The sequence below is a fragment of the Coenobita brevimanus genome, chromosome 38 (assembly GCF_032717465.1).
Source record: "Coenobita brevimanus isolate Jiangsu-jjx chromosome 38, ASM3271746v2, whole genome shotgun sequence".
Classification (NCBI taxonomy): domain Eukaryota; kingdom Metazoa; phylum Arthropoda; class Malacostraca; order Decapoda; family Coenobitidae; genus Coenobita; species Coenobita brevimanus.
The window spans coordinates 13,664,053-13,683,933 of NC_136991.1; the positions used below are offsets into that span (position 1 = coordinate 13,664,053).

Sequence of the window (19,881 nt, forward strand, 5' to 3'; positions counted from 1 at the left end):
CCTGTCTGTTTATGTGGCTCCTTGTCCGTTTGTGTGTTATTTCCTTTCACTTCTCCTCCTGTCTCTCTCCCTCTACCCTTCCCCTCACTCTATCTCCGTTCGATCGGCGGTCTGTCTGTTTGTGTCCTTCCCCGTCCGGCTTTCTCTCTCTCTCTCTCTCTCTCTCTCTCTCTCTTTTACATACGTTTGTAGAATGGATATTACACAGTGCATAGACGTTCCCTTTCTGCCTTTCCTATAAAATTTCCATGCTTGTTCTTTCTGACAAGCATGGTGTTTTGTTTTTCTTTTTTCCTGCCCGGTTAGCCAGGTGGTGTGGTGTGGTGGGGGAGAGCTTTCCTCATTTCTATCCTTTTCACTTACGTGTTGGTTAGATCTCATTAGAATTAGTCTTTTCCCAGTAGATATCGTCGTCATGGGCCAACAGACTTCCTGTTATCTATATCTACTCCTATGTACTCTCTGTTCGTCTGTCTGTCTGTCTGTCTGTCTGTCTGTCTGTCTCTGTCTCTGTCTCTCTCTCTCTCTCTCTCTCTTTCTCCCTTCTTTTTGCGTCAGACTGTGACATATCATTCTTTTCTTTCCCTTGACCTTCTTGCATATAAATTCCATTACTGTTTTCCGTCCTGTTCCTTCTTTCAGCATGCTCCCTCCCTTTTCTCTGTCCATCTTCTCTCTGCTTCAAATCTCTCTCTCTCCCTCCCTCCCTCTCTCTCTCTCTCTCTCTGTCTGTCTGTCTCTCTCTCTCTCTCTCTCTCTCTCTCTCTCTCTCAAGGATTTGCACTTAAGTTATTTCTTGATAGGTTTGTATGTATCGTATTTATTGTAATGGCCAGATTGCACACGCCTGGTATAGGAGGGCGACTTTACTGTAAACGTTTTAACCGTGATTTACAGGCCTAAGGGGCAACTGATCTGTATGGACGGGGAACACCACTTTGTGTTACTGAAGAAGTGATCCACCCCATCGATTTTGGAATGGAGGGTGAGAGGTGCCTGGAGAAACTCCGGAGGATGTTTCAATATTCCGATTTCTAGGCGACAAAGTATATTTTATCAAGGACACCTCGACAGAATGCGGACACTGGAAGTCACAAAAACAAACAAACTGCAATATTGCACTCTCTTAAACAGGGCTGGATCCAGCGCCTTGGAAAATGTCGAGTAGAGGACGTGATTCCCTAAGAAACTCCCACTTCGTCTAACTCAACAAGTGGATAAAGAAGCACTTTAAATGTACCTTTTTTAGACTTAACATTTAAATATGATGTTTATTGTATTTACTTTGGTAAACAGTATTGTTAATTTACTACATGTAATCACTGGTCTGGTAAAAATAGGAGAAAGGAGGACTAAACTCAGCTTACAGGAATTGGTTGACCCACACGGTATCTCCCGACTACCGGGGTTATCGATAGCATTTCAAGAGGGTTACAACTTTGCCTCACAAGTATGTAACTCCTGATATGTAAAATGATATTCTGACTGACTGTAGTGTACTAGCCACTCATCTAGTAATCACAATACAATCATGAGCTAACGAGTTCGTTTGAAAGCCAAGCCACACTTCATTCCACCTCTCCACTGACACGCTGCCACTGAAAAAGAAGACTATAGTGAACCTAATCCCACCTCAACTTAACCTACTCATGTCCAGCCTACCCTACCTTAAACTTACCTAGCCTACCCTACCCTAACATAATCTAGCTTAATATAACTTAATTTAACCTAATCAAACCTATCCCATCCTCAACTGACCCTACCTTATCCAACTAACCGAAGCTAACCTAACCCATCCCAACGTAACCTAACTAACTTGATCGAACCTAACGCAACCACTCATATTGTACCATGACAATGGAAGGGCCGGCAGATCATACAGTAAACCAGCAACATCCAGGTAGACCACATACTGTCGAAGCAGATTTCATCTTCTAGCCATCTCGCCTTATCGTTCCCTCCTTCTCATCTCGACTCTTCTCCTTTGACATCTCATCTCCAATATTTCTCCCTCCTTCCTTCCCCTGCCATCTCATCTGCCTTCTTTCCAACCCTCCTCTTTCATCGCATCTCCCTCTCCCTCCCCTCCCCTCCAATCTCGTCTCGTCGTGTTTCTCCTTCCCTCCATTCCTATCTTATTTATATTCTTCCCTCATCTTTCCTCGTAATTCATCTCCCCTTTCGCTCCCTTTTCCATCTGACTCATCTCCCTTTCCCTCCCGTACGAACTCATATCTTCTTCCCTTTCCTACCATCTCATCTCTTTCCCTCACCCCCCATCTCATATAAGTTCCTCTTGCCTCCCCTCTGAATTCATCTCTTCTTCCCTCTCCTCTCATCAGACCTCTCTTTCCTCTCTCCTCCTATCTCATCTCATGATCCCACCCTCTTCTTTCCTCTCTACGCCCTTTCCCTCCCCTTCCATCTCATCTCCTCTTACTTCCTATCCCATCTCATCTCATGTTCCCTTCCCTCTCCTAACCTCTCACCTCATTTTTCCTTCCCTCCAGGTCCATCCAGTCTCAACTCCCCTTCCCTTCATTTCCATCTGTTTTCCCTCCTGCCACCGACCATCTTCTCCTGAATTCCTTCCACATTTTCTTGTTTCATCTCTCCTTCCCTCTGCAATATCTTCTTCCTCTTCCTCACTCCCATCCTGTTTCATTTCTCCTTTCTGCAGTTTCTCCTCGATGTCCCTCACTCCCTTGTCATCCCACCACGACTCTTAAATTTCCGTTCCTGTAATTTTTTACCTTTCTTTCTCTAGTTTTCCTTACCATCTCTTCCCAACCCTCCATCTTTCCTATACAAATCCCCTCCTCCTTTCTTCCTCTGCCATGGTGTCATCCCTTCTTCCCCTCTTTCCTCACCCCCTCCCCATCACCTGCGTCTGTATTCTCCCTTGTGCCTCCTCCTTGCCAGTTTATATCTGTATGTGACTATGATAGTCAATATCACCTTGTTTGTTATTTATTTCGTCTGTGTCGATAATCAAGACATAAATTACCAAACTGAGGAGAGTAACGCGGTTCTCTTGAAAGTTATTTATGCAATCTATGTCGAATTTAAAAAGACATAAATAACCTAAAGGAAATAGCAACGCGTAGCGTGCAAAGTAAATCGCTAAGGAAGAGGCGTTAGAATGTCTCCTCACTTAACGAGAGTACTAGTCCAATATTTACGTCTGCCACCACTCTTCCTCCCACACCCTCCAGCCGATACTCACAACCTTACTCACGACCAGTATTCACCACCAATACCCATCACCAACACTCACTAACAATATTGACCACCAGTACTCACCACCAATACTCACCACCAATACTCACCACCAGTACTCACCACCGACACCCATCACCAATTCACGTCGCCAGTACTCATCACCAATACTGTATTTACTAATTATAATCACCACCAGTACTCATCACCAAGACCCATCATCAACACTCACTAACAATAATCATTAGCGGTACCCATCACCAACACTCACCATCAATGCTCATCAACCAATTATCACAACCAATATACATCAATACTCGTCACCAGTACTCACCACCAATACTAACCACCAACGCTCGTCACCAATTATCACCACTATATACATCAATGCTCTTCACCAATACTCACCAACGCCCGTCACCAATTATCACCACAAATATACATCAACATTCGTCACCAATATTTCTCACCAATGCTCATACCAATTATCACCACCAAAATGTATCAATTCTCTCATCAATATTCATCACCCATATTCATTACCAGTACTCAAGTTCCTATCGGCCTACCAACAGTGAGACTCCAACACTCACCACCCACTCCCTAAATGGGGATGATATGGAAGAGGTGCTCCAACAGACATGAAGAGTTGATCCTGCCATAAGACGGGGGATCTCCTGTGAAGCGACGCAAGGAGATACTGGTACAAAACCTTAAACCCCGTTCACACATCGCCGAAAGAGAAGCCGAATGCATGCCGAATGAGCTTCGGGAAACATTCGGCAGTCAATTCTGGGGTATTCAGCGCACTTCCGGAACGTTTCGGGGTGTTCGAAATGGGTTCGGGCAAGTCACCGAATATTTCATCAAACATGAAATATTCGGTGTGACCTGCCCGAACTCACTTCCTCGGGACCCCCTCGGGTCGCATTCAGTAATCCTTCGGTATGCATTCCAAGCATTCATTATGCATTCGCCGATGCATCGCCGACAAAATGACCGTTAAAAATCGGTACGATGTCGGCGATGAATCGGCGAATATGGACAGAATACATACCATAATTATACCGATTGTCCCAAGAATGTATACAGAATTTTGAACACCGCCCACCGAGGCATATATAAAAGGCCAAAGCATCCCAGTCACAATTTCCAGAGCTAGGAGAACGGGTGCATTACAGCATCTACAGCAGAATGGAGGCGGCATCCGAAGACCTGTTCCCAGAGGACTCCAACCCCCACTTCCAAGACTGCAGCCAAGATTGATATATAGACACGTCTGACATTTGTAGACATCAAAATTTCACTTACCTGTTCACGAAGATGCCGAAGGCGTTCTCGACCATTCGTCTTGCTCTGGAGAGGCGGTAGTTGTAGATTCTCTCCTCGTAGGTGTGACCTCGGTTGGGGAAGGGCTTCATCAACCATTCTTGAAGGGCGAAGGCATCATCTCCAACGATGAAGTAGGGCACCGGGCGTTCACCATCAATCAGAGGTTCTCGGGGAGGCAGTCGAACTTGGTTATTCGAGAGCGCTTTGTGTAGGGTTGAGTTGGTAAATACCTGGGCATCGCAAGTTGCCCCATTGGCACCCACATCCACAAACATGAATTTGTAATCATTGTCGACCACAGCAAGCAGGACCAGGGAGAAGAAATCCTTGTAGTTGTAGTAGTAGGATCCACTTTTGCTAGGAGCACGCATACGAATGTGCTTGCCGTCTATCACTCCAACGGTGTGATGAAACTGCCACCTTCATGAGAAGCCCTTCGCAACTTGTTTCCATTCCTCGGCTGTCGATGGGCAAACGATCACCATGTCCATGTACTCCACGATAATGGCCTCACACGTCTCGTACACGATGCAGGATATAGAGTTCGGAGGTACTCGGAATCCAAAGGAAAGGCTGCGGTAGTTGTCCCCGGTGGCCAGGTACCTGAGGGTGATGGAGAGCCTCAAACCTGCCTCCAGGGGCTCCTGCCAGACGGTGCACTGCTTCTCGATGGGAGGACGAATTCTCTCAAGTTCACAGAAGAGGTCCTCGTCCATGTGTAGGAAATTGCGAAATGATGTCCTGTCCTCCAGTATCAGCTCCTGCAGGAGGTTCTCCCATTGGCCAAATTCTTTCTGTCGTTGAAGCCAGTCATGGGACCAACAGGACCTCTTCTGGCGAATCTTGCGCCTCCTCCGGGGTGGAATGTGGTCTTTTTCCTCATCTTCCAGGTACAGGTAGGTCAGATACTTGATGCAGAGCAGGGAGTCCGTCTGTGCTTTGCTCCACAGGGCCACGGCTTGCTTGTTGACTTCGCTGGGGTTGACTGCTGTGATGTCCATTGTTGCTCTGTTGGAACTGGGAGTGTGATGGGCTTTTTGGTATGTGCATATATATATATATATATATATATATATATATATATATATATATATATATATATATACCCCTGGGTGGGCGTGGGAAGTTCAGTATGCACTCGGGATGCCCTCAGTACAGCATCGGCGATGCATTGTCGATGCTGTACCGATATCGCACCGAAAAAATGACTGTTAATTTTCAAAATAGGAGTTTCGGGTTGGCGTCTGTGCGCATTCTGTTTGCGTTTGATTTGCATTCTATTTCGTCGGTATACTGTCGGCGACATCAAACAGACAGCAGACAGAAAGGCCAAATTCGGGCAGTTTGGGCCCGATTCTGGCCGAATCCCGGCCGAATACGGTTCGGCGTGCATTCGGCATTTCATGCGGCGATGTGTGAACGGGCCCTTACCTGTTAAATAAAAACATAGCATAAGAAACCGGTATAATTGCGGTCGGCTTTATCCTTTTTTTTTTTTATGCAACTCCTAGAAGGATCTGGTCTGCATTCATGTTAAGGAAGTTCCCTAATACCTTTTCTCACTGACTGATTCTGCTTATTATACATTATTCTCGTCTTTTGTGTTGCTTGGATCTTTCTAATATCGCCAGAGTCTTCATAACTAAGGTACAATATTACATTGACCAAAATTAAATCGCTGAGCAAGAGGTAGTAGAAACCCTCCTTACTGAACGAGAGTGCGGACCTATGACTAAATAGGCGTCCACACTAGAATGTGTGGAAGGCGTTTGGAGGAGTAAACTTGCTAATTGTGTTGTTCTAGCTACAACAAGAAGTGTGCCAACCAACTTGCCTCCGATCAATGCACACGGTGAATTTGTGAAAAGCCACTTAGGTATATGACGGGTTGCTTTTCCATTAGCCTTTCAAAGATGTGCACACATCTAATGGAACTTCAAAACTTTCGGTAATAACTGTGCCTTGGGAGAGAAATTGACATTATTATTATTATTATTATTATTATTATTATTATTATCTATGTTTGCACCAATATGGAGATGAAAATCGAGATAACTCCGTCATGAAACACCATTAACATTTCATACACTTTCCGATGACGTGTGCGTATCCGCCGTAGCTCACTTTTCAAAACAGCGCATGTTTCGTGCTAAAGCTGACGCCTTTTTTTTTTTTTTTTTTTTCTCAATGGTGAAATGTAAAGAGTCGCTTAAGTAACACCAATTACTTTTTCATATTCAATCCAACAATGTGTGTAGGTCTATTGTGGCTACTGCTAATAGTTTGAGAAATAACACGGCTTTGGTGCTGTGCTCTATCACCCTGCTGCATAAATATAAAAGTTTTCTCGCCCCTTTCGGTTCCTTTAATATCTATCTATCTATATACCTAGGCTGCTTCCCCCAAGGAAAGGGAGGTAGCCGAGACAGGACGACACACTCCCCATTTACTCATCCATTCAAACACATTCATTCGCATCTTAGCCCCAAAGGGGAGAACGGACAGATCCTCACCGCACCACACCACACAAGGGTCAACTGCGCAATGCAATCAGTGACATCCGCACCAGGGCCCGACAGCAGACTTGGTTTACCCCTGCCACATCATAACAGACCCATCCCCTTACCTGCACCTGACCTGACTAGCTGATCAGATCAAATGCAGGAGAATATCCCCTCAGGGCTGCGTCATCACTTATTCATTCACAATTTCTCTCCATTTATTTCTGTCATGCACAGCCACTCTTCCTTGCTCAACAGACATCCCTCTCACATCCAGCGCTCTCTTCACACTGTTCATCCATCCTATTCGTGGTCTTCCTCTCAGCCTTACACCTCTCACATCAGATCTAGTTATCTTTTTCGCCAATCGCTCATTATCCATTCTCTCCATATGCCCAAACCATTGCAACACCTTCTGCTCAACTCTACCAGCCATCTCTCGAACAACACCAGTTCTCCTTCGCACTTCATCATTTCGCACTCGATCCATACGCGTCACTCCACACATACTCCTCAGACACCTCATCTCCATTACATTCAAACTTTTCCTTCCTGCTACACCCATATTCCATGTTTCAGCCCCATATAATGCAGTCGGTACCACAACACCTTAGCGAACGACATCTAAACACTTTTTTCATTCCTCCCAGCACCTTTCCTACTTCATTTATTCTAAACTTCACTTCTGCATCTGTTCTTCCATCCACAGCAACATGTGACCCTAGATATTTAAAACACTCTACCTCCTCAAGCAACTCGCCATTCAAAACTATATTCATCCCCCTACCATCTACCAACCTCGTACACTTCATCACTTTACTCTTATTCTCATTTACTTTCAATTTCCTCCTTTCACACACCCTTCCAAACTCCTCTACAAACTGTCTCAATCCCTCCTCTGAATCACCCACCAGTGCAGTATCATCTGCAAACAGCAGCTGCTTCAGATTCCACTCTCCACCATCAACATTCACCAGACTCAGACCTCCACGTAAAACTCTTGCATTCACCTCCCTTACAACACCATCCATGTAAATATTAAACAACCAAGGCGACATCACACATCCCTGTCGCAGCCCCACTCTCACGGGAAACCAATCACTCACAGCATTTCCCACTCTTACACATGCTCTACTATTTACATAAAAACTTTTCACCCCTGTTAGTAACCTACCATCAAGTCCATACAATCTTAAAACAGTCCACAAAGCCTCCCTATCAATTCTATCATACGCTTTCTCTAAATCCATGAATGCCCAAAACACATCCTTGCCTTTCGCTAAAAACTTTTCACACACTTGTCTCACAGCAAACACCTGATCCACGCATCCTCTCCCTCTCCTAAAGCCACACTGCTCCTCACCAATCACTCTCTCTGTACCCTCTCTAATACTCATAATTAAAACTACCATACACCTTACCTACAACACTCAACAGACTTATACCCCTAAAGCTAGTACATTCATACTTATCACCCTTGCCTTTATACAACGGGACCACACAAGCACTTGCCCAGTCAATTGGCACCATACCTTTCACAAAGCACACATTCAACAATCTTACTAACCAGTCAACAATAGTCACTCCACCACCCTTCAGGCATTCCACAGCACACCCATCGATACCCGCAGCTTTCCCTGTTTTCATCTCCTTTACTGCTTTCTCCACTTCCTCCTTCGTGGTCAAAGAATCATTCAACTCTCCCAACACATTTATTCCTTGCACCCTTCCAACCGTCACAATCTCAGCCACCCTTTCCTCCTCTACATTTAACAATCTTTCAAAATACTCTGCCCATCTCTTCCTTACTGCATCCATCTCAATTAACATCCTTCCATCCTCAGCTTTTACTCGTTCTTCCTTTCCAGACTCTCCCTTTCGCACCCTTTTCACCTTCCAAAACATTTTCTTATTCTTTTGAAAATTCTCTGTCAGCCACCTACCCCACCTGTCATCTGATGTCCCTTTAACATCACGCACAGCCCGTCTCACCCTATTCCTCTTTTCCTTATACCATTCATATGACATCTCATCCTTCCTCTGCAGCCACACTTCATATGCACGTCTCTTCCCAGCCACAGCCACACTTACTTCCTTGCACCACCATTCACTTCCTTTTCTTACATCACCACCCACACGTCTCACACCACACACCTCTTCTGCATGCCCCACCACAGCACTCTTAAACAACTGCCATCCTCCTCCACACTGCCATTTTCCCGATCTTTCACTGCGTTCCACTCATCTTTCAGTTTCTCCTGATACTCTATCTTTTTCTCTCTTTTATCCAACTGACTCACTTTCAAAACCTCCCTGCCACACCTAACCCTCCTAGCTCTCACCCATCTCTTACCTACTCTTAACTTTCCCTCCACCAGGTAGTGGTCAGACATACCTCCACCCTCCCCTCTCAGAACTCTCACATCCAACAATCTTCCTATTACATTCCTAGACACAACCACATAGTCCATCAAAGCTCTATCAACAACCCTTCCACCCTCCTGTCTCACCCATGTATACTTATAAATATCTTTCTTCTCAAACAGCGTATTTCCAATCACCATCTCTCGCTCAACACACATCGCTATCATTCGTTCCCCATTTTCATTTCTTCCAGGCACACCATGCATACGAACTACACCTTCAACTGCTACATTTCCCACTCTAGCATTCAGATCTCCCATCATTACCACATTCACATTCGCTCCAAAACTCTGCAGACACTCATCAACATCATTCCAGAAAGACTTCCTCTCTTCTTCATCCCTTTCACTACCAGGCCCATATGCACTCACAAACACCCACAACTCACGTTCAAATTTCGCTTTCACCCACATCAGTCTCGATGACACCTCCTTCCATTCAATCACACACTGCTGTACTTCCGGACTCACTAACAAGGCCACACCTTCTCTTGCCCTTCCTCTATCAACACCTGACAATCTTCCATTCACACTTCCAAACATTGACTCACCCTTCCCTTTCATCTTCGTTTCACTCAAAGCTAACACATCCAACTTTCTTCTCACAAACATTCTCCCAATCTCCTCCTTTTTAGCCTCAATCGTACTACATCCACGCACATTCATAGACCCAATCTTCAGGGTACGGGGATAACTCCATCCCCCATCCCTTTCTCTGGCTTGTCTCTTTTTAGGAACTAAAAAACAGAGAAGGGGGTCCCTAGTCCCCTCACCCCGCCCCTTTTAGTCGCGTTTTACGATACGCAGGGAATACGGTGGCTGTATTCTTCCTAACACAACGTGGCCGCAGAGTAGTAGTACCACCCCATAGTCCGGCCAGATTGTGTCCTTCCCGCCACGGGGGGGGGGGGGGAGGACACAATAACCACTTAAATAAGACAAGGGTAGAAATGAGCGTTCTCGCCCGCACACCAAACCCTCCAACTGCAACTGGCCTGGGAAAAGTGAAAAGAAGAACGCAGCACAGAAAAACTGACGTTAACATTTACTGGAACTGACGAAAGGAAAGCTTACGCTACTTTAGTAGCATATAAAAAGAAATGAATAAGAAATAAAAAGTGAGATATCAGTGAATATGAATGAGCCACTATAATTTACATAAACTATTATTTATATATATATATATATATATATATATATATATATATATATATATACACACACACACACATGTGCAGTTATATATATATATATATATATATATATATATATATATATATATATATATATATATATATATATATATGCAGTACATATACTGTACGTATATATATATATATATATATATATATATAAAATGTGTGTGTGTGTGTGTGTGTGTGTGTGTGTAAAAGAGTATCCGTCGCGTCGTAGCTCTTGGAATTACCATCTGAAAACTAAGACCTTCCGGCTGCTGACGTCTTATTTCGTTCTTGCTAACTTCAGGCGATTTTCCTTCAGGTTAAGAGACTTTTTGAAGTAGAGGAATTTGATATAGCACTTTTAAACCCGTTCTCTTACATTATAAGACTGAAAGGATAAAAATATTTCCAAACAGCGTAATGACGCAGCAAAGAAAACCAACGAGTTTTAGTGTTAATCTTCATCAATCCATCAGAGGAGTCAGTGCAGGATCAGACCTTCTCGGAAAGAAAGTGACAGACATAGTTACAAATTTCCAGGCACTAATCAGGAAGGAGTGTCTGCGGTGAGGCTGGTGTGTATTAAAGTAGAATGGCTGTGTGTGTGTGTGTGTGTGTGTGTGTGTGTGTGTGTGTGTGTGTGTGTGTGTGTGTGTGTGTGTGTGTGTGTGTGTGTGTGTGTGTGTGTCGGAGTTTGTACTTGGCGTGTGTGTGAACTGTCAGAGTGCAAACATGTTACAATAAGAAAGGAAATTCTCACTGTACCCACTCTATTCGTCCGCCACAGCTGCCATACCAAACTCAGACTCAAGACACATGTAGGTTGTCAGGCGCCTGCTTTACCACTCAACCACCATTCCTTTGGTAATTTTGAAACTTTCTTAAGATATTTAGATGAAGAAAACGTACGATTGATGACTGTCGACTGCACGGAAGGTCATTAGAGTTTGCAATTAATTTTCTAAGAACCAATCATCCTTTATGAAGCGACATGCAACGACCAAATTTACATCCAGGTCCTCAATTGTTTTGTTAGATAATCAGGGATAAGAGGCAAAGCAAACTTGATCTAAGAGTCTGACCGGCCCGAGAACTAAGAAGACTAAAGAAGAAGTATAATTAAAAAAGAAATGGTTATGATGCCCGTATTCCAAATGTCAATGGAGGCTTATTAACACCTTTCCCCCAGCGATTTATTTTGTCTTCCGAGTGCGAGCTGGATATAGTGCTATTTTTAGGTACTTCCATCCAAAAAAGTGTTATCTTTACTTATTATCCTAGACGACTGATTGGTGAAGGAATCTGGAGGATGGATGAAAGTCTTACTGCTTGGTTAACCCTCTCTCTGTCTGTCTGTCTCTCTCTCTCATTTGTCTTCTTTTTTGCTCTCACTTTTCTCCATCTCCTCCATCTTCGGCCTCCGCCTCTTCCTTTTTCTGGTCCATAAATATGTTTCTCGTGTTATTCTCTCTCTCTCTCTCTCTCTCTCTCTCTCTCTCTCTCTCTCTCTCTTTGCAGTCAAATCTGTTGCATTTGTAGAGCTTTCCCATTTCTTCTTTAAAGATGTCGATCTTCCCCTCTCCTCTTTCTACATCCTTGGTTTATTCTCCCTCGTTCTCTCTCTTCCCCTCTTCGTCTCATCTCCTTGTTTTTTTTCTTCTTCCTTTTCCTCTATCTTTCTCTCCTTTTTTTTTTCTTATTTCCCTCTCAGTTCCTCCTCCCTTTTCTTCACCATGTCCCTACCTTCCTCCTTCTCCACTCTTTTTTTGTTTTCCTTCTCTTCCTCATATATATCTTCCCTTTCTCTGTCTCTCCTCCTCTCCTTTTCTTCTTGGTCTTCTCATTTCCCTGTCTTCCTTCTCCCCTTATCTCTCTTCCTCTTCCTCTCCTTTCCCCTTCTCCTCCATCTTTGACCTAATCCTGATCTCCCTCCTCTTCCTCCTCAGAGATGTATGTCCTTCCTCTCTTCACTTTTTCCTTCTCTCCCTCGCCTCTTCCCTCTTCCTTCTCTTCCACTCCCTTCCTTCTGCCTCATCCTTCTCTCCTTCTACGTCACGATAATCAAAGGATTAGTGATAACTGTTTGTTAACCTTATTAGTAAGAAACGTCTCCTCAAATTCAATAAAATAATCAAGGCAGTACCAGGAGTTATCAAGGCCAACAGTGCAACACATCGGTCATTAGAATTTCTTCTAAACCAAAGTTTAATAAATTCGTTTTGTGGTAGGAAGATATAAATACAACTCCCCCTCCGCACACACACAGTCTCTCTCTCTCTCTCTCTCTCTCTCTCTCTCTCTCTCTCTCTCTCCGGAAGAGCCACGTTGTTTATCTGTCCTTCAATCACGCCCAAATCATGGGCCAGAGACCCCCAGACCCATATATATTCTGAATCAGGGTGACCCAAGGATGGTTTTAGGAGGGTCAAAATTCAGATCTGCGTCATTTGAGGTCACCGATAGTGTCCGCCTTTTTGGCCCGGGCAACGCTGCGTACTCCTGCAACACAATTTTTGGCATGGAGACTCACAGGACCTCCAGTTCGGACATAGACTATGTGAGGTTAACCTCTGGGATCATTTTAGGTCACCGGTAATACACGCTCGAACGACTGGACGCAGCTCAATTTTCGGCACGGAGACTCACATAACCTCCAATTCGGATATAGGCTAGGTGAGGTTGACCTCTGACGGCATTTGAGGTCACTGACCTGGAGGTCATTTGAGCTCACCGGTCGGAGGCCATTTAAGGTCACCGGTAACAGTAAACAAGTGAACACAAATACTGTGCGTTAGACAGGAAAAGCTGAAATTGATAGTTCATGAACCTCTTATAATCCCTCTTGAAAAGCATAAGAGGTACTGTACATGGTGTTTGTGATGTAGAAAGAAAGACTGAACTGGAACAAACAGGATTAGAGTGTTTGTCTTTTTGGCCCGGCAATGCCAGGTACCCTTGCTGATCTCTCTCTCTCTCTCTATCTATATATACAGTGTATATATATATATATATATATATATATATATATATATATATATATATATATATATATATATATATATATATATATATATATCGACAAGGATATTATGGTGCTATGTGGTAAACCAGTCACCAAGGAAGACGTTATGAAAAGACGATATCTAACAAGAACACTCCCTTAGCGCCTTCAGTACAATGATGTCTTTAAGAAACGTAGTTTTGTTCTCTCAAACGATTTTATTCGGCTTGGGGGAAGGCCCTGGTAGTGAAGGGGTGTAATGAAAGCAAATGTGTATCTTGCCCATCCACTGGGAACGTCTCCTCTAAGGCGAATGAAACCATCTGGAGGAAGCAAGAATGACACAATACACATCCGCGTCTTAAGTGGATACCGGTAGTGGAGATTGCGTAACCTATCTGTCTTGGCGATTTATACTGCACATTCCATCTCAATATCCTCTTTTTCTGTTGCGGAAGCAAAGAACGCCAGTATTAAAAGACATAAATAACACAAGAAAATGTTCAGGTGTTGAATGCAAAATAAATCGCTAAGGATGAGGTGCTTAGTAGTTCTACTTCACTTACAACACACCTAATCATCTCGCAGCTCTCGTAGTGTAGTGGTTATCACGTCTGCTTTACACGCAGAAGGTCCCAGGTTCGAGCCCTGGCGGGAGCAGTAGATTTAAAGGATAATATCGGTTTTCGGCCCATAATCATTCCCGTGAATTTTATATGTTCTACACACTCATCTCCTCAAGTTCATCAACATTTTCCTTATACACTTCCGTCGCAAATTGGTTTGAAGGAAGATATAATAATATTTGGGTGTCCCCATCCCACCATCCCCCTTCCAACCCGGCTAGGATGACTTGCTGGCTCAACAAAATTCGGTTGAAACTGAGCTCTCGACGCCGGCGAGAAGCGAGCCAATCACAGCCATCACCGGATCACCTACAGCCAATCAGCGTTTGTGCTGCTCCTCCCACTACCTCCCGCTTTCATTTCAAAATCAGAGTAGATAAATTATGGTAGTCCAGTGCAGCAGGTGTCCCTCGGTTCCAGGCCGCATTTTTCAAAGGTGCTTTGTAGACAACGATTCAAGCAATGAATTTCTTAGGTCCCACGGTGTGTTGCACCTGTATGTTCAGTGTCCCTGTCTGACGAGTATGGTAAGAAGATGTAAGGTTTGAATAGTAGGTTACTTTCAGTTTGGGTTAGGTTGGGTTGGATTAGGTTAGGTTAGGTTTGGTTAGGTTAGGTTAGGTTAGGTTTTAGGTTCGGTTAAGTTAAGTTTGGTTAGGTTTTAGGTCAGGATAAGTTTGAGCTTCGTATTTTACCCATAAAATCTAGTTTTTTCTGATGGATTTTGGTATGATTCATTTGATTTTCAGCTTCATTTCAGTCGGAAATGACCATTTTCTGTGTTTCTCCCCTCCCTAAAACCCCCCATTCCCCAAAGATCCCCCATTATTGCAGGGGGACGGGGGGTGGGGTCATATCTCAAAATCTGGTTATTTCCGATGGAAATGATGCTCTAAATCGAATGAATCACATCAAAATCCATCAGAAGAGTCTAAGTTTCGTGGGAATAGCAGGATGGGCAGAAAACCGATATTTAGCGATTTGAATTGATCAAGGAATTTTAACAAGTACTTTTAGTAAAGGATTTAACCCTTCCATTACTCTTTTGTTGATATTACTAGTTTTTTTTTTTTTAACTAAAGACAAATTATTGCCTTCATTAACCCATACACTACCACCATGCTCTACTAAGCTGAATGAAATGGTCTGGTACCAGGAAAAAATATATCGTGTCCTCGAGTTATTATTTGAAAAACACAGATTCATTAAGAAGAAATGAAGGAACAAGCTTGAAAGCAGAGCAATGAATTAGTTACGAGTAATTAGGAGCTCTGGAAATGGCTAGGTATATCTCATTCCAGTCATTTAAACCTTCACAACTAAATTATTGCACAATCTTTTAGGATACAATGAGGTGTTATGTATCTAACTTTTCTGCTTTCCCGCTAAATTTTTATGAAGATGTTTTATGTGGCACGGTGTTTCTTGCCAACTTTTTGTGCCACTTTTTGCTGAAGAGATTGATGGGCGTGGGAGAGCCTTTCTTTCTTCTCATACTTCTTATTCTGAAAAAAAAAAAAAAAAAAAAATCTTATATCTCTTTCTCCTTCCTGTCTCTCCCATTCCTCTCCTTCCTGTGTCTCCCATTCCTATCCTTCAGGTTTCCTTAGTTCCATGCTCTCTCTCTCTCTCTCTCTCTCTCTCTCTCTCTCTCTCTCTCTCTCTCTCTCTCTCCGTTTATTTTGTCTTCTTTTTTTCTTCTCCTCTCAGCGCTTCTTACAATACTTCCTCTTTCGTTCATCTTCTTATCATTCTTCAAATATTCTCCTTTTTACTTTCGTTTTCTCTTTAAGCCTCCGCACAGCTATGATGGAGAAGGCAGTAAGTGATTGGTGTGTCCGTCCGTGCGTGGGTATGTGTGCGAGGGTCTGTGCGTTCCTAACACTTTTCTGGGCGTGATATCCCCTGAACCCATCGACGGATTTCCACCAATCTATTGTCAGTGATGCAGTATGAAGTGATGAACTGATTAGGTCAGCAGGGTCAAGGAGTCAAAGGTCAAGGTCATATGGGTGTGGGCGCTATATCTCCTGAACCCCTGGACGAATTTCGACCAAACTTTGTCGCTCATACAGCATGAAGGAATGATGAACTGATTAGGTCAGCTAGGTCTAGGGGTCAAAGATCAGGGTCATTTGAGTGCAATATCTCCTGAACCCCTATATGGATTTCGACCACATTTTTGTTAGTGGTAAAGCATGAAGGAATGATGAAATGATTAAGTTAGTAAGGTCAAGGAGTCAAAGGTCAAGGTCATATCGTTTTGGGTACTATATTTCCTGAACCCCTCAATGGATTTCAACCAAACTCTTGTCAATGATAAAATATGAAGGGACGATGAACTGATTAGGTCAGTAAGGTCAAAGGGTAAAAGGTCAAGGCCTTATGACCTAGTTTATTATATTGGACGTGATATAGCCTGAACCCATTGACGGATTTCAACCAAACTTTTGTTAGTGATAGAGTATGAAGGGACGATGAACTGACTCGGTAAGCCAGGTCAAGGGGCAAAGGTCATGGTCAAATGGGTGAGGGCGCGATATCTCCTGAACACCTTGACAGATTTCAACCAAACTTTTGTTAGTGATACAGTGTGAAGGGACGCTGAACTGATTAGATCAGCAAGGTCAAGGACGTGTGGACACGATATCTCCTTAACTCTGCCGTGAATTTCGACCAAACTTTTATCTGTGATCCAGCATGAAAGAACGATGAACTAATTAGGTCAGTCAGGTCAAGGGGTGAAAGGTCAAGGTCAAATGGGTGTTGGCACAGTATTTCCTGAACCCCTCGATGGATTTTGACCATACTTTTGTCTGTGATCCAATATGAAGGGACGTTGAACTGTTTAGGCCAGCAAGGTCTTGGGGCAAAAGTCAAGGTCATATGGGTGTCGGCGCGATATCTCCCGAACCCCTCGACGGATTTCGGTCAAACTATTGTCAGTATTATCGTATGCATCAAGGATGAACGGATTAGGTCATCAGGGTCAATGGATCGAAGGTCATGGTGATATGGAGGCGGCTTAGTTAACGTTTAGTCTCATTTCAACCCTTCTGTCATGAAGGTTGCATGGGGAGTCAGTGCCCAAGGCTTGGTGGAGGCATAGCGAGCGACGCTTTATGTCAGCAGCTTGGGACCCAAGTTCTCGGCATTTCATTTCATTTTCTCCTTCCTTCCCTTTTATTTTCCTCTTCCCTTCTATTTCTTGCATCCTCCTCTCTCTTTGCTTCCTCCCTCCTTCTTCTGTCTCTCTTGTATTTCTTCCTCCACTTCCTTTTTCTTCTTTTTTCCCAAACTTCTTTTTCTGCATCTTAATCTTCACCTATCCACTTCCTCTGTTTATGCATTCTACTTATTCTTCACTTTCCCTTCCTTCTATATCCCGCGTGTCCTCTTCCTACTTTTATCTTTTCTTCCTCCTCCCCCTCCTCCATATATTCTTCCTCCTTCATATGTCGCTGTTTCTCCTTCTCCTCCTCCACAAATAACTCCACCTGTACCTCACTCCTCATCTTTCCTTCCTCTCTGTTTACCACTCCTCTCCACTCATTTCCTCCTAGTTCTTCTTCCCCTCATCTTTACTACTCTACTTCATCCTGTTCCACTTCCCTAACTATTTTTCTCCTCACTTTTTCTTCCTTCCGCTTCATGTTTCTCTTACAACTACTCTTCTTTTATTCCTTCATCTGCTTCGTATTCTTTCACTCCATTATCTCTTCATTCATTTCCTTTTCTTCCCCTTTGCCCATCCCTTTTACCTTGCCCTCATCATCCCACTTCCCTTCTCCTCACCTATCATCTTCCCTTCACCATTTATTAACCCCTTTTCTCACACCACTTCCTTTGCAACTCTTCCCTCTTTCTTCTTCCTCCTTTTCAGCTGAGTTCGTCACTGTCTCCTCTTTTTTCCATTCTCTTCCTCTCTGTACTTCTTTTCCTAACTTTCTCTTCCTCCTCCGTTCTTTTTTCTCATTCTCTTTCATATCCCCCGATTTTCTATTAATATGTACGGTATATATATATATATATATATATATATATATATATATATATATATATATATATATATATATATATAATGTCCACACACTTTCTTTTTACGCATATACAGTACATCGTTTTTCTTTTCGTGCCTCTTCTCTTTCATATTATCTCATTCTTTCTCCTCTTACCCTTCTTCCTGCCCCTCCTCCTTCACCTCCTCCTCCTCCTGCTCCTCTTTTTTCCTCCTTCTCCTCTTTTTTTCCTCACTCTCTGTTTTCTCCTCCTAATTCTGCTTTGTTACACCGGCAATTGCAAGTTACAGCGTGTCACGAATTTGCGCGAGCTTATTTATAAATTCGTGACATAGTACCTAAGTGGGAAAACACAAACTCTACTGGAATTCCCACTGGGCATCACTGAGGTTAACCATCCTCGTATTTACTTCGGTCGGATGGTTTTCAGAACATTTCTCACTGTTTCACAAGTGATCATTCTTATGCACAACATCAGTGCCTTCACTGAGTGATTTATTGTGAGTGTATATCGCTCAATTTTTTTCTGTTGACCGTTGAAGTTCACACGGCCATCCCTAGCCCTCTTTCATAGTCTGAAGTTAGTCGGGTTTGGATCGTCGCGAGAGTAGGGTCGTTGTGCCCAGTGTAAGGCAGCGCCGCCATTGTTCAGCAAGTTCCTGAAATCTTCACCTAGATGGTGAATTGGCGAAGAGGGTTTAGCGAATTGCAGCATCTGATGTCCTGCACAGGTGCCCAGTTCATTTTGCTCAGCTCCCCTCCACTAACCAGTATTTCTTTTCGTTTTTTTTAGGTTCAAGTGTTTAGTTTTTGAATGAGCGAGTGAGTGTATTCTCCTTGTTATTTTGAATTCATTTTTGAGACTCATGTAACGTAAATTTATTTCATTGTAATGAATAAATATACGGTTCTTTTCCTTTGAGCTTAATGTAGTTAAACTCGTGTTTTATTTCTCCACGTTAAGCTTATTTTAGTTGCCGCTCCTAGTTTGCACAAATGCTTTACATTATTCATTACTGGTACTTAGGCCAGTTCTTTTGTATCAAGCTTAAATCCGTTGTGCCAGCCAGGAGTTAATGCAGTGGTAAGAACCTGTTTATCATTAATAGCATTAGTTACTGATGATCAGGGATGGAGTCACTTTCTGAAGAGGCTAACAGTACTAACAAAGAGCAGGCATGAGTAATTAGTTTCTGCTGTGTACTGTTGAGAAAGTTTATAAATTCTTGTCCTTAGAGAATCGGCAAAGTAAGCCAGTATAAAGTATAACTTGCTGCTTGATTTTCACAAGTCAATTCCTTGTCTCTATTTTCAAGCAACATTTAAGCATATTTAATATATAAATTCACGTCCTCCCGTGACATCTAGCGACCTCATTCAAGGATATTAACTACTAGCTCTAATGTTATTAACGAGATAATACTCACTCACTCACACTTAGGTATTTATCATTAAAGTCTATAGGCACTGTCTTACTGGTGGTTATTGATTTATTTCAATTAATTTTACGTAACAGTTTTCCCAGTCAGTTGCTTCTTTTTTAAATTTTCTTTCTCTACCAGTTTAATTAGATAAAACT

At 43.0% G+C, this 19,881-nt stretch overlaps 1 non-coding gene across 1 annotated transcript; it reads left to right on the top strand.

The window, feature by feature from the left end:
- The first annotated feature begins 14,244 nt into the window (after positions 1–14,244).
- TRNAV-UAC (transfer RNA valine (anticodon UAC)) lies at positions 14,245–14,317 on the top strand. Its single transcript has one exon. It is a non-coding gene; the product is annotated as a tRNA-Val (tRNA).
- Positions 14,318–19,881: the final 5,564 nt, after the last annotated feature.